Genomic DNA, 15933 nt, shown 5'->3' on the forward strand with positions numbered 1-15933 from the left:
GACTATTTAAGACAGAAAGGCTTGAAGTATCTGTCAGTTGTGACTGGTTGGTAGCATCACAACAATCCCAAATGTGAAATCCTAGTAGGAAAGGCATATAAGATTTTCATACAACTATAACTGTGGTCTCCCAACATCAGCAATCTGACAAGATACATTTGCCTACATTATTGTTAATTATTTTACCAGAAGTATATATTTCTAAAAACAAAAACAAAAAAACCCTCAGCACTATGCACTATTTTGTTCATAAGAACATGGATGCATTGCAGTGGTGGGTTGCCCTTGGTTCAGACCGGTTCTATAGAACCGGTAGTAAAACCCGTGGGAGGCTCTGCCCACTGACCCTGATGTGATCAGAAGCGATCTACACATGCGCAGAATCTTCTTCGCTTGTGCAGAAGCAAGGTACGTGTGCGAGCAAAGCAAGCGCATGCGCGCAATCCCGTTGCGAACCGGTAGTAAAGGTAAGTAGAACCCACCCCTGATACATTGCCTTATTTTCAAAATAGATACATATAAATTTATATTGGGGGTTATCTAGTGACATTTTTTTCTTCAAATAGGAAAATACGCCCTAAATATGAGATAGAAATAAAGATTGAATGTCTGTAAATTTTATTTTTTGGGGGGATGGGCCACTCAAACAATGTATTTCCATGTAAATCTTTACATAAGTATATTGGATATTTTGTAGTTGAACTTGGGGTTAATAATGTTTTCCTAATCTGAGTAAGTATTAGTCAAATGTCTATATCCTCTATATGTATAAGAAGTTAGAGAATTTTGATTGAAGCCTCATCTATATGTATCCAAATGCAAAGAACCTAGACAAGGGGCACAAGTTCTATATTGGAGAAATATTGTAAACTAACTCAAGGAAATGAATCATCCATTGCTAAAGAGGAAAATGCATAATCACATATTAAAATTAATGATAAACATCATTTAATATTGAACAGAAAGAATAAGTAGCTTGTCAGTTGGGTGGGCAATATATATACAAGCACACAATCTATTCTTTCCAGAATGGAAAGTGCAGTCAGGAAATATGAAAATATGTCTTCCTTTTCACTGATGTCATTTTTTAAATGGCCCACACACAAATTCCCTGTCACTGACATGTCACTGAGTGACTCACTAGTTTTGGTAGCAAACAGATAGTCATTTTTTTTTCACTAATGTGAAAACACAGCTCCTACTGAGGGATGCTGAACTAGAAAATATGGAAACTAATATTGCATATGGTAACTGTGGCAAGATTATTTTACACACAAAGAATAATGAAATATTCACATTAGAGTATTGTATTATAAACTTGATGGAGCTCGCAATTTTTAAAAAAAAAAAACAACCTAGAGGGCTTGTATTGACATTTTGCTGAAAGAAAAGACTGAACTAATGATTTGTGGATCTGGAGTTTAGAAATATTTAAATAAAGGATGATGAAAGTAGGGCAGAAGTCAAAATATGTTTTGTTTCTTTTTTCACTTATTTTCTCATTTCCTACCTTTTTTCTTTTTCTTATTTTTTTAATACTTTATTATATTGAAAATTTTTAAGTAAAATGTTTTTTTTAACAGTGTTTACATGACCCACTTTCTCCCATCTGCTATAAAAGATTAAAATATAGTTAAAGCAATAACTTACTTTCTGACTTGATCGCTTGTACCATTCAACAATTAATTAGCAACCTACCTCCAATAGTAGAGTTGTGAGTTTATTTTTGAACATAGTTATGATTAAGTTCCTTCTTTTGAGTTTATCATCAGCAGTAATTACACTAAGCTGACAATTTCTCATAGTTTACTAAACACTTATCATGTTATCCCTATGTCTGGTCTTCTTCTTCACTGATTTTCCTATTATCTAGTAACTCTTCACTGAATTACCTTTTTAGCAAACAAAACTGCTTAAATCCAACTTAGTTGGTGAGCCATCTTCTTTTCGATCTTCCAAACTGCAAAAGCAGTCCTCTTTCCTGCCAACATCTTAGCCCATTTTCATTGTCTCTCTCCAATGCATGAAAAACTCATATCTTTGTGAAAATTCTATCTGTATCTCCACTGTTTTCGTCACACTTAGCTTATTACCTCCAGTCATGCCCTGTATATCTGTGACATCAAGTGACAAAATAGAAGCCAGTGCTTTTTTTTTTTAATTTGATTTATATGCCGCTCTTCTCCGGACACTCAGGGCGACTTACAGTGCGTTAAGCAATAGCCTTCATACTTTTGTATATTTTATACAAAGTCAGCTTATTGCTCCCACAAACTGGGTCCTCAATTTACCTGCCTTAGAAAGGATGGAAGGCTGAATCAACCTTGAGCCTGGCAAGATTCGAACTTACTTTAATTGCAGACAGCTGGTGTTAAATTACAGTGCCTTGTCCGCAGAGCTTTCCAGGCTTAGCTATGTCTTCCTTCTGCAGATCCTTTGAAAGGAACAAGCTCAAATCCAAGATGCAGTTAATTCTATTGTGACTCAGAAATAACTTCCAGTGCATGAGATTACATCTTATCTTTATATTGGATTCTGCACCATGATGGAATTTTAAATAAGCATAAAATCTAGAAAGGTACTTTTTTAAAAAAAAATCAAGGTAAAAATTACATCTAATCATATAGAACATGCTGTTGATAACCGCAGCTGGATTTTTCCACAGCTGAAAATACAATTGGGTGATATCTATTCTTACTGTGACTTGGAAAAATAGACCTTGACAATTAAAGTTTGATTTTGACATGCCTGTTGTTTATTTTCCCAGAAACTTTCACTGAGAAATAAACAGAAAATAACAAGTCACTTAAAACTAATTATCTGATTCACATTTTGACACTAAATCATAATTTGTTTACCCAGGATTTATTGAGACACTAAACTATAAATGTAGGTTCATAAACCTCACTAACTAGATTTATACAATTTACCAAAACCAAACAGTAAAAGTTATATTGTGTGTAAATCAATGAATGTGTTTTATAACATTAAAAGCCCTAAAAAAATGTTATTTGCTAGGGGAATTTATCAGAATGTCAGCAAGTATAATTTAGGCACTTAATTCCCATTTACAGATTAACATTTTCATTTAATTTACATCTGCATATAAAATTAGTTAATTGATCAGATGTAAAAATCTTTAAATTAGAAAATCAATAAAGGAACACCTATTCATTTTAATGTAAATCATGTGTAACAACTAATCCTTAATATACTTCATAATGTGTCTATTGACAAATTATATCTCAAGATGTAATGATAAAAATTCAATTTTGTAATTAAATTATTTTTGGAAAGTATGGTTGTCAACTCATTTAATTTTTCTAAATTCGCTTTCAGTTAAATAATTAGCATGTACTAGGTTCTTAAATTGCCACTTGTTTTTTTATGTCTAATATGTCCAATAGTTTAAAATACAACAGTGTAGCGTGATTAAACAAGAAAAACATGCAAAGCATTAAAAATGAGCATGATTGCAGTGAAAGGAACAGTGCAAATATCTGTTATACCACACAGGGACCCAGCAAATGTCACTATTTAGTTTTTCAGAGAACGTATTTTACCAAAGTATACTGAATGTCTTCAAGTGTTCAGCTTTTGATAATTAGTGCATAGGAGTATATTAATTTGTCAAAGAAACAGTACACTTTATTTTGCTCATTTTTGAGTGGGTTGGTTAATCTTCTGTTTAAAGGAATTACTGATTTGATGACAGAATATATAATATAGTGTATCAATCAAGATAATAGTATAAGGTAAAAAGCAGCAACTTCCCTTTCAGGGGTGATTTCACTACTTACAGATTCTGTAGTTTCTAAATGTGTTTATTATTTGAACCTTATAGTAAGGGTCTTAGAAGAACTTATTCAGTTATGAGCATCATAAGTCTGATTTACATTACCAGACATTTGATTCTTATGATCCAATATTAGCTGCTTCTCTTGGCAATAGAACGCTATGGTTCAGATACCACTGTTGTTTCTTATAATCTTATGAGCTGGAATGTATTTTCCACTCCCACATCTGTCAGGTTGCTTTTCTCACTCCAAGTTTGTGTCTAATCACATAAACATTTCACCTGAGTGAATAACTAAATAATTTCAGCTTTATTATAAAGATTATAAAATCTTCAGTGCTGTGGTTGAAGTGTGCAAAGCAATCCTGCAAAATTAATGCTCTGGAATGTTTATTAATCCTGCACACAGAGTGAAAAAGAGTAATTTAATGGTCCATACAGATTGATTTTTAATGAGATATAGATGATGATCGATAGGTAGGTAGGTAGGTAGGTAGGTAGATAATGGATGGATGAGAGGATAGATTTCAAAACCTATTAATTTTCTGAAGCTTTTTGGAGGAGGTTGAGTTTATTCAGCAATATGTTTGTTATAAATAATGTATTCATTTAGTTTTGAGTAAACTTTAATAGGACTGAATGATCATTTTGCAGATACTTGGAAATATGTAGACTCCACTATGATCTTTGAGATTTACATCTAAATAATATATTGAACTACCACATATGTACTGTATATATGTATATTTATATATTTCTACTGGAGTTGGTGTGCCAGCAAATGTTGCTGTTGTGCTTTGATTCAAATCAGCAGATTGAAATGCCATTTCCAAAGTCAAATTAGACTTACAAATCAAGTTTACATACACTTCACAGGGTTTCTTTTAAATTTGGGATCTTTATTCAAATAGGCCAGAGACTATTATATAAACATCCAGAAAGCCAGAGGAGTCAGAAGGAGGACTACTTTGTCCCCTGCCAACATATCATAAACATGGCAAATACATGCCTGGCAACATCATTTTTCTGCTTTATGTTCATGATGTTGCTTCATCTTATCTCTACTCCACAAGGGAAGCTGGTTTCAGTCATCATTAACTACGGTAGCATTAATATTTGCCCCCTTATTCTAACAATATCTAGACGCAATCCCAAGATATATAAATATGTTACAATTTGTGTTCTATTATCTTAGAGATGACTACAGTGAGATAGAATAGTGATGGACAATAAACTTCAAGCTTGAATCATTTTCAGCTGACTCAAGAATAGGTCGACATCTGCCCCACCAGTTTGTTTAGCAGATAGACTTGCTACTGGCAAACATTTAGCATGATGATATTTAATTCATTCATGCAAACATCAAAAATCATTAAGTCTCTCTTTTGCATAAAATATTCATAGTAGAGGAAAAAGCAAATAGATTGCCAAGCAAATAATTTTTCAGTTAAAATGAATAATAACTCATGAAGATTCAGCTGCTGAAAAAACAAAAGAATTAAGTTGCATCTTTTCAGTGAAGTTTCTGCAAAAGGGGCTCCTACCAACCATAAAAATGTAATATATGCAGCCTTGTTCTGTGGTGGGTGGGAAAAGTTTGTGAGAGTAGGTTGTATGCGTCTAGATGGCCCTGTTGTGACACCGACTCCCGAGACTGTCCTAACAGAGGAAGAGGACTCAGAAGGTGATGGTGAGGAACTGATAAGGCCTCCCTCTGCAGGACCCTCCTCTCTGGCAATGCCTCAGATTCCATCCGAAGGCCAAGAGGAACAGCCTGGGATATGCCAGGAAGAAAGCATATCGGAACAACAACAGATAGGGAGTGAGGATGATGAATCCTGGCTTGATCCCAGGCAGCGTCGGAGGGAGAAGTGTGTGCTGTAGCGAAAGAGGCATGAGAGGGCCAGAGATTGAACTGAATCACTGAGCCACACCCCACAAGGAATAAAAGTGGGTGTGATTGCTCTTCAGGCTTTGTGACGGTCAAAGTTAAAAACCTGAGAGTCACATCGCGTTACCTGAAATCTGGATTGGACCTTGGCCAATTCTTGCTTCGTGGATTACTTTTTGCTACTGAACCAGACTGAGGAGAAACTCTTTCTCTTGCTGACTGTGAGTGAAAACTGACTTGGCAGGCATTTCGCAGTTTACTGCCAAAACTCTTATCTGCAAGAGTTTCTAGTCTGATTGCTTAATAAAATCTTGGCAGGTGTGCCTGCTTGTGTGTTTGCCTGTGTGGGGAAGGGGGACAGAACAGGCCCTATCCATTGGCTTGATCTAAGAATGCAGCTATGTGAGTTAGAAGCAGTAATATTCTTCATATCAGTATATATATACTGTATGTACAGTATGTATGTATGTATGTATGTATGTATGTATGTATGTAGTCAATAATTCAATCAGTGTATATGGTCTCCCACTAACTTTGTATGTCAGACAACATATTTTTTATTCTTGTGTTGTAATTCTGATTTCTTGTATTAATTGTTCTGAAAATTATTCTAAGCTCCCTGATGGGTTGTTATTTACAAATATTATTTTATACATAATGGACAAGAAGTTTCCTTAATACATCATTGTATGAACAGAGGCATAGAATTAAAATCATGTGAAGTATTAGTACTGCTTTATAAAACCTTAGTAGGGCCACACCTGGAATACTGCATCCAGTTTTGGTCAACACAATTCAAAAAAGATGTTCAGAGTTTGGAAAAAGTGCAAAGAAGATCAACTAAGATGATTAAAGCCCTGGAGACAAAAATATATGAAGAATGGTTACAGGATTTGGGTTTGCTAGTCTAGAAAAAAGGTCTAGGGTGGAAATGATAGCAGTATTTCCAGTATTTGAGAGGTTTCCACAAAGAGGAGGGGGTCAACTTATTTTCCAAAGCATCAGGGGGAAGGACAAGAAAGAATGGATGGAAACTAATCAAGGAGAGAAGCAACCTGGAACTAAGGAGAAATTTCCTAAGAGTGAGGACAATTAACCAGTGGAACAGCTTGCCATCAGAATTTGTAGGTGCTTCATCACTGGAGGTTTTTAGAAAGAAACTGGACAGTCACTTGTCTGAAATGGTATAGAGTCTCCTGCTTAAGCAGGGGGTTGGTCTAGGACAGGAGTGTCAAACTGGCAGCCTGTGAGCCAGATGTGTCATGCACAGACCACGCCCACCCCAGCTCCATGAAGGGGCAAAAATGTCATGTCACATGATGGCAACGTGACGTGGAGAGTTTGGCACTGTGGTCTATAAGACCTCCAAGGTCCCTTTCAGCCGTATTTTGATTGATTGATTGACTTTTAGTCTGTTCCTTAAAAATTCCCAGAATGATTCCCTTTGTTCACCATATGCATTGGCTAAATGCTCAGTTTAGAGAGGTGAGTTATCTGTTCCCCAAATGGTGGAGCCTTAGTGTAACAATTTTGAGGAACTGAGTGTTCTCATTACACACCCTGATGAGGAGAGAACATAAATACTTAGTAAATTGCTTTTAAATTGCTCTCTAATGAGTTACATGGCAAGTCCTTTCCTGCAATACTTCTTCCTTCTCTCTCCCCCCTCTCTTTTTTTGCAACACTAATTGCCCAAATAACAGAATTGAAAGCAGTGGTTTATATTTCTTTAAATGTTAAATATTAAATGTTCTATGGATTTTTATGAAACAATAGAAAAGCAGATGGCGTTATCCAAACTTCTTAAATATTGTTTCTATGTGTATGTATATGTGTGAGCACAGGCATGTGCATGATTATTCTAGCAGCTGTGGATTCTTAAATATACATTTATAAAGTCCATTTTCCATTGTAAAGAATGTCTTTAAAATGTTGTTCCATAACTAACAAAGTAGTATAAAATGTCATTTAATATAACAGTATTTAACAAGCACATTTTAATTCATTTAGAGGAAAAATGTTTTTCTCTGAGGCTTAACATGGCAATGTGTTTCCAGACTTTTTTGGCTAGAGAGAGGTTTACTCATGAATACAAATGTCCAGTACTAGAAATGGTCTCTTCTAGTATTGGCAACGTGGGTTGCCATGTTGAATAAATAAGTGGACTGTATGGTTTCCTAGACAATAATTTAAATCTGGCTTGCCATTTTTTTATTTTTATAGTTTAACTTCCCAATAGCCTCAAGTTTCCAGATATTTCCCATCTAAGGAGGTTCATTCCTACTTAGCATTTTAAGAAACAGCCAAGTTTAATTAGTTCTGCCCCCTTATGGACAGATATTGGAGATTTCTGCAATTGTGATGACCCCATTACTGGTGGATGGTACTGGAAAACAATGTTTATGAAGGGTAAGATTTATGACAAGTGTATTGCTGTAACAAAATCTCTTAGAAATTTATCTTCTCTACTCAGTACCACTGTCTATGACACATATTCCTGAATATGTAAAAATATATGGATACATCAAACTAAATCTCAAAGGGCTAACTGCATAGTTAAATGTTTAGTATTCATGCAGAATTCATTCATGGGATTTTGGGATACTTAGAATTAGTTTAGTGGAGAAAGTGTAAGGCTGAGAACTTGGGAAATCTAGTTCAAATCCCCACAGGACTACTAAGTGCCTAAAGAACTCCTGCTACAAATTTGTAATATCCTTAAAGTGAACAAAAAAAATCCCAAGATATTTTTAGGGGGAAACAAGCTATAAAGAAGTAACAGCACAAAAATATGCAAGAGCTGTGTAAACTGTCCCAAATGTAATATGTACAAATATGTTCAAATATACCAAATATTCTGGAAAGGGAACTTACCAATATTTTCATAAAAAATATCACTGACAATAAAGCTGTAGAACCTGATAAAATATCGCCAAAACTGTTTACAACTTTTGAAGATGATCTTGTTATAATCATATGTACAGTTTATAAGTCCCTGTGGGACAAATAGTGGATGAAGATATAGAATTGAATTTCCATTTGTGTACTCTTCACCAACTTATCACAGATAAGGGATTGTTTCCTTGAGAATAACTGTCCAATTTGGTCAGTCCCTGTCCCATCTTGGACAAATATCTAAAAACTATTATGTTCCACAAAACAAATATAAACATTATTCTGGAGTAAACTTTTAAAAGAAGAGAAGGGAAGTTGAGAACACACATCAATATTTTCCATTGTTTGCTTACCTGCTTGATTATGTGCCAAGTCATGTCTAATTCCTAGTGACCATTCTCTAGGAAGATATATCCCCAACCTGCTCTTTCATGACTCCCAACAGTGTACTTGTCACCTCCATAAATGAGTTTATGCACCTTGCTACTCTTTTCTTTCCTTCTATCTTTCCCAGCATTAGAACCTTTTCCTCAGAGTTGGGTCTTTGCATAATATATGCAGAGTAGAATAATTTGAGTTTGGTCATTTATTTTTCAAGTGCAATCTTTTGGTTGATTTGTTCAATGATGTTGATTTCTTGGCTGTTCAAAGTATTCTCAGGAGTCTTTAATTGGGGACAGTTATGATCTAACCAGATTTATAATTTTAATTTGCTCAAAATTTCCAAAGATAGTAAAAATGAATTTATCCCAAAATAAGACAAGCATAAGGAGTAAAATACAGCCTGCAGATATCCAACTTTTATTTCTCATGCTTACTTACATACATAAATATATTTAAATTTTTGTTAGAACATAAGTATATATTACACATTTCAATATCTTTGCTTGCTATTTGCTTTGAAAAAAAGATACTTTTGTTTCCAGCAGTTTAGACATTAATGGCTGTGTGTTGCATTATTTTGAGGGGACAGCAGATTTACACTGTTATACAAGCTGTATACTCACTACTTTACATTGTAGCCAAGAGTCATTTCTTCAGTGTTGTCACATGAAAAGATATACTTAAATATTTACAAAATGTGGGGGGGTGCTCACTTCTGTGACATACTGTATCTTATTGATTTCTGTTAGCAGTTTGTATGAAAAGAGAGCAACATCCTATTACAGCATATAGACAATTATTTTACAGAAATTAGCAAAGTCTATTTAGTCTGTAATTGCCAACATATTCCAACAATATGTTCATCTATTTGGTGGTTAAAAAAAGGACTTTTGTACATGCACTTTTTTTCAGAGTAGCATTTCCCCCAAAGGCACAGCAATGTGTTTGATTACCTTTCTTGAATTAAACAGTTTTCCGCCTCAAGACCATTTTGCAGTTTGAAATGTTTTGAAAATCTTGGATGAAACTCGTACTACTTCAACACTAGGTTGCTATGCCAGCAACTGATGAGTAACATTTTTGTTAAAGCATAGATAACTTGTTAGGATTTCTGTCAGCCATAATGCAGCTTAAACAACATTCTTTACTACAACCCCCCCCCAAAAAAAAGGTTTTAAAAGTAGTTGAAGTAGTCACCATCTTAAATTGGAAGAACAGGCACAACCAATCATAGACTCAATCATACCGGATCCACACAGCATTGCCTCTGCAGTAGTGAAGCTTTTTGGAATATGCCCTCTGGAGATTAATGAAGGAAGAACATTGAAACAACTACTGGAAAAAGCCTATCTGTAACAGGAGTAATTGGAATAAGTAAGTAAGTAAGTAAGTAAGTAAGTAAGTAAGTAAGTAAGAGAATACAGTACACATATATGGCAGAGTTGAGTCTCTACATTTCCCTCAGTGGTTGGGAAAACTAATTATTTCCTTGGCCTAACCAAACCCCAGACCATTTATATATGTATAATTTACCACATGTGTCTACCAACAAGATCTAAAACTATCCCTTGTCATTATAAACACCAACTCCATTTTTGAAATTTATCCTACACCATGAATTTATGACAGAGATAATAAATTCCCATGTGGATCAGATAGGATTCTAAATTTATGCTAAAAAATGGTATGATACAATAAAACAAACATAAAAGAGCTTGTATAAAGTTCCTGGATTCAGTTTCACTTGAGAAATAGTTTGAAGTACTTGATGATTATCAACTCAGACACACTCATAAATTCTCAACCAACTTTTTATGAAAAGAACAGACCTATTAAGTGCACAATCCATAAAGCTAAGCCTACAAGTTGATTCTATGAAAATTTTATTTTAGAGCATATCAATTTTTAATATGCAACCTTGAAAAAAATTTTCTCCATCATGCTGAGAAAAAAAAGAAAAACAAAATTTGTAATGTCAAGAGCCCTTTCAACTACTATAAATATATAGTTCAAAACAATTTAGTAGTCTTGCGCCTATTTACAACTAAATTCTTACAGGTTTCAAGTGTTTTGTAAATAGTATTTCCATTTTCATAGAAGTGGTAATCATACACTGATTATGATTTGAAAGTCTGTTCAACAAACTTCTTCCTAAGAACCACTAGAGGTCTCTTTGATCTCTCTGGAGAGGTCAAAATTCACTTATGATTGTTCAGAATTTATTTTCTCCCACTTTGTTTTATGGACATCCTAAATCGATATAAAGTAGTATAGACAAGGCTCAACAAAGACACATCTCTCTCTCTCTCTCTCTCTCTCTCTCACACACACACACACACACACACACACACACACACACAACTTCCCTTTGGTATCATAGTCTCACAGTAACTGAATTTTGGAGCAGTCTTCTTTATTTCAAGAAGGATGGAAGTTAAAGTTCCTTTATCTTATATAACCTCCAGTGATAATCTTCCCTTGATGAAGCAGATTTTCCAGTGAAAAGTTTTCTTTGTCTCTCTCCACAAATCATATTAATTTTTTTCCTTACAGCAACATAATGTAAAAGGGCTGTTCTAAGGACTTCTATCTAAGTCTAGAGAAACATTATTGTAAGAGAGATTTTTCTAGTCATGTATATGAAAATAAGTTTTATTCCTAGTAACTATATAAATTTTCCTCTGTTGTTTTCTTGGCAATAACATACATGTGGTTTGCCACTGAATTTTTCTTCCTTTTCTTTCTTGTTTAATCTAAAACACTGAGGTTTTCTGGTAATCTTTCATCCAGTACATACTAGGATTTATTTTACTAATCTTGGTCAAGATTACCCAAACTTGCCTTCTGTTGTATACATATATACCGCCAATATAATTTAGGCTCCTTCCATTCAATCCCCCATAAAGAATTTACAGCTGACCTGGAACTATTTTTACTTCTATTGATATCAAAACAGAACCACACAATGACCTATCTACCACTTACCATCAGAGGATAAATAAGGGGGTGAAAATAATAATTTGACTATTTTGCCATAATAGGACAATCATGGAAGAAGCCCAATAACATGTATCAAACTCTCCTAAAAAATCTTACATGCCCAATATAAAAAGGATATTTAATGCTTCCAAAACATTCATTAAATTGACCGATAAACATGAAAAATAATCATTGGGTGAATTAATCTCACTTTAATATCAAAGAAAAATATTAAACATTCTTTAAAGCACATAACCACTGATTTGTCATAATGGAATACTTCAATTCTGTATTCCAACGCTTTTACAAATGACCAGTATATATCTTAATAATTTCAGCTTTCTGTAAACATAAATGGTAGATTTAGACACTTACAAAACAATTTCCATAAACAAATAACATGGGAGTTTCAGAAACTGTTAACACATCAGGTCCAGTTTTAGGCAATCCAAACTAAAACTTGCAATAAATAAGTTTAGAAGGAAAAACATTGGTCCTAATATACAGGTCCAATTTTTATACTAAGTGTCAGGGTGTGAGAAAGTATTTTATTATGTTTACACAAAACCCTCTATCTCTAATCCCCACCTCCATGTCCCTCAGCTCCAATGTGGCAACACTGAAGCTTCAATATGGCTCCGGTCAGGTCAGTGTCAGGGTTGACACCAGGGGTGGGTTCTAAAAATTTTTACTACTGGTTCTGTGGGCATGGCTTATTCGATGGGCATGGTTTGATAGTCATGTGACAATTCTTTAGGATTTAGCAGAGGTACTGGTCTACCAGGCTTTTAACTGCTTGCAGAGCTGTACCGGTCTACTCATTTGTTTTTGGAGGCACTGGTTTACCCATTTATTTTTGCAGGCACTGGTCTACTCATTTGTTTTTGGAGGCACCGGTCTACCACCACACTGCCTTTTAACACTGATTAGCTGTAGGGTGGCCCTTTGAAGCCCTGCGGCAAGAGTTTAAACAGTTTTTTTTCCTTCTAGACAATCAGCTGGGACTCAGGAGGCAGCAATAGAGTAGGGGTGGAGCCAAATAAAAGGTAAGAATAATGCAGGGGGCAAGGGGCGGGGGGGCAGAACCAGTTCGGTGATGTCATATCATCACCGCTACCGGCTCAGTGGAACCGGGAGGAACCAGGAGGAACCCACCACTGGTTGACACTAAGATTATACCAAATGTTTGGGTAAACAGGGTTTCAAATTAAACCTCTATACCAGAATCTTCCAATTATATATTATAGTCCTTACATTGAAAAAAAAAGAATATATTTACTTAGAAGATTTATATCGTATTGTAAACACAAACTTTGGTATACTTATTAGTAGGCAATATCTGGCATGATGCCATTCTGGAGGGCAAATAATGCTGAAGACAAAGAACCTCCAATGAGAGGCTATTCCAGAGAGTCAGCCTATCACAGAGAAGCATGATTCTGGGATTCTCACACACACACACACACACACACACACACACACACACACACACACACACACCAATTTCTCAAAAAGGAGGTACAAACAGATGTTTCTTCTGGCTCAATTCTAGTGTGAAGATGCAATCCTTCAGGGAGTCTGGCACAAGCTATATAAGGTAAATTTCAAGTGAAGAAAGATAATATTTTTAATTATATCCATAGTTGTTTTTGGAGTAAATAAAACAGTGGAAAATCAAGAGATAAGATCAATGATAACTTTAAAAATTCGGAAAATGAATTTCACCCTTGTATGGAAATCAAAAATTGGATGAAGACAAAATAGAGGTCCATAACATAAAGACTTTCTCAGTAATTACTGGTATATATTTGTTTGAAACATTTAACACCAAATAACACAGGACTCCCCTTAGAATCTAATGATCTGATATATTCAAATTAATCTATGCAATAAACAAAGCCCAGTTTTTTTGTAATATTCTGAGATAATCTAGATCCAATTAGAAGCCCATTAGAAGTATTCTAGTTAATGAGGTAACCTGACAATTTACTGAATCTTTGTTTGCATCCCCAAACTTAGGTTAAGTACTTTGATAATTATTGGTTAGAACCCAAAAAACCCCTTACAAACCCCTGATAAAAATTTATGTTCAGTTCAGCAGCCACCTTTATTTTCAAAATAACATTTGATTTCCCAGTAAAACAGGTCAGTGGCTCTAAAAATCAAGTGAAACATACACCAAGCAGAGTTCAGTCAAGGAAGCAAGAATCGTATCAGATTTTTGCAATCCAATAAGCAATTTTAATGCAATAATTAAGGTAAATCCCAGAGTCCTAGAAGAGCAATAGGAACTTCAAGTCCCACATTACATCGAAGTTCATTAAGGTGGAACTTTTTAAAACTTTTGAATCTCTTCTTCCCAGATTTTCTGCAACCCAGATTCAACTGCCATTTGTTAGAAAAACCTCTAACAACTCTCCATATATTGATTGTTTATGTCTAGAATTGCTCCTCTTTTTTTCTCAGCCCCCTCAAAATCTCTCATAACATTAGCAGAAACAAAGAACATTCTTGATGAGAGAGGCATAGCTTAAAATGCCTGCAGACAGCTACCAGGAAAAGATGCTGAAGCTTTGTAGGTCTGCTGACAAGAAGAGGCAATGAACCTCAGCGCTGCATGTGGAAAGATAGCCAAAGGTGGTCAATACATTATTCCTGAACCAATGATAAATTGGCTCAGCTGCCAAAACCAGATGACAGCCTGAGATCACACAGCTGTACAGGTACTTCTGGAGTAGTTCAAAGAGCTTGTATGGGAAGTACCCTGGAGAACACATTTGCGATGGTGTATAGAATGGGTTATTCTTCAGCCTTACTCTGACTTAATAGGCTGATTTCGATCAATCCGAGAGGATTTATGCATAATCTTTATATCTCAGGAAATATGTAGAATTTTTAAATCGGTACCATCATCCACAATAAATCTAATCAGAGAGAATTTCACTAAAGCCCATTTCCTTAATTGATCTCAAGGGTATTTAATCATATAAAGTCTAAGCACATCTTTATAATAATAAAATGGATTTTAGACTGAAAATCTTGTGCCTATAATCAAGTTTCCAAATTTCATGAAAATATAGTTAAACTATAGGCAATTTCTTCCCAGCATCCATAAAAACAGGTAAATAGTTAAACAGGTAAATAGTAGAGTTATGCCATTACTGTTGATTTGCTTTGCATGCATAGATATGAAATTGGAAAGTAATATGCTAGTTGGTTATATATAGGTTATTCCTACATGTTTTATAAGGTCATGGACATACCTAATGGCTTCATTCATGCAACATGCTAAGCTTACTTTGATTCATTTTTTAAAATATATTTTGGTATAATATGTCATGCAAACATAGCTTATTTTATGACTTTATGGTTCATTGTCTTGCATGAACACAGAAAATGAGTTTGGTAACAAAAAGTATTGTGAAGTCGGTCTTAGTGTTGCATGTAATGAAGGATGACTGTAATACAGTAGCCTTATTGTGTTAGTTGTAACTAATAAAACATTGTTTCCTTGTGAGATAAAAGCAGATATGAATTTGCCCACTGGAAATTCTGCTTGGCTGATAAATGATTTGCCGGAATGAAGTGGTATATCTGTTGTAATATTGATCCTATTTTACATGAGCTAGTAAGTATATGCATTTGATCTGAAGCTGATTGGATCAGATTCCCTGAATAAGATCATCCTCCTAAGTATGCATAGCAAAGTTTTATATTTATTGGCTTTATGTGCCACTCCAATCAGTATTGACTTTGAACAGTTTATATACTGCTTTCATACTTAAGGTTTGAAAAATACAAACCAATGTAGCAAAGTAGTACAAATCACAGTTGGTGATCATGATCAGTAGAGATCTATTTCAACAAGCCCCCAGATTACAAAAACAAGCCACCCACAACATTCTGCCCTTAAGGCTTGTTGAGAAAGACCACTTATAATGGCTTTTCTAAAAGCCAGCATTGCTGGGACCATACAATACCATACAAT

Source organism: Pituophis catenifer, unplaced genomic scaffold, assembly GCF_029215685.1.
Source record: "Pituophis catenifer annectens isolate HBS135680 unplaced genomic scaffold, rPitCat1.0.hap2 SCAF_3, whole genome shotgun sequence".
NCBI classification, from domain to species: Eukaryota; Metazoa; Chordata; class Lepidosauria; order Squamata; family Colubridae; genus Pituophis; species Pituophis catenifer.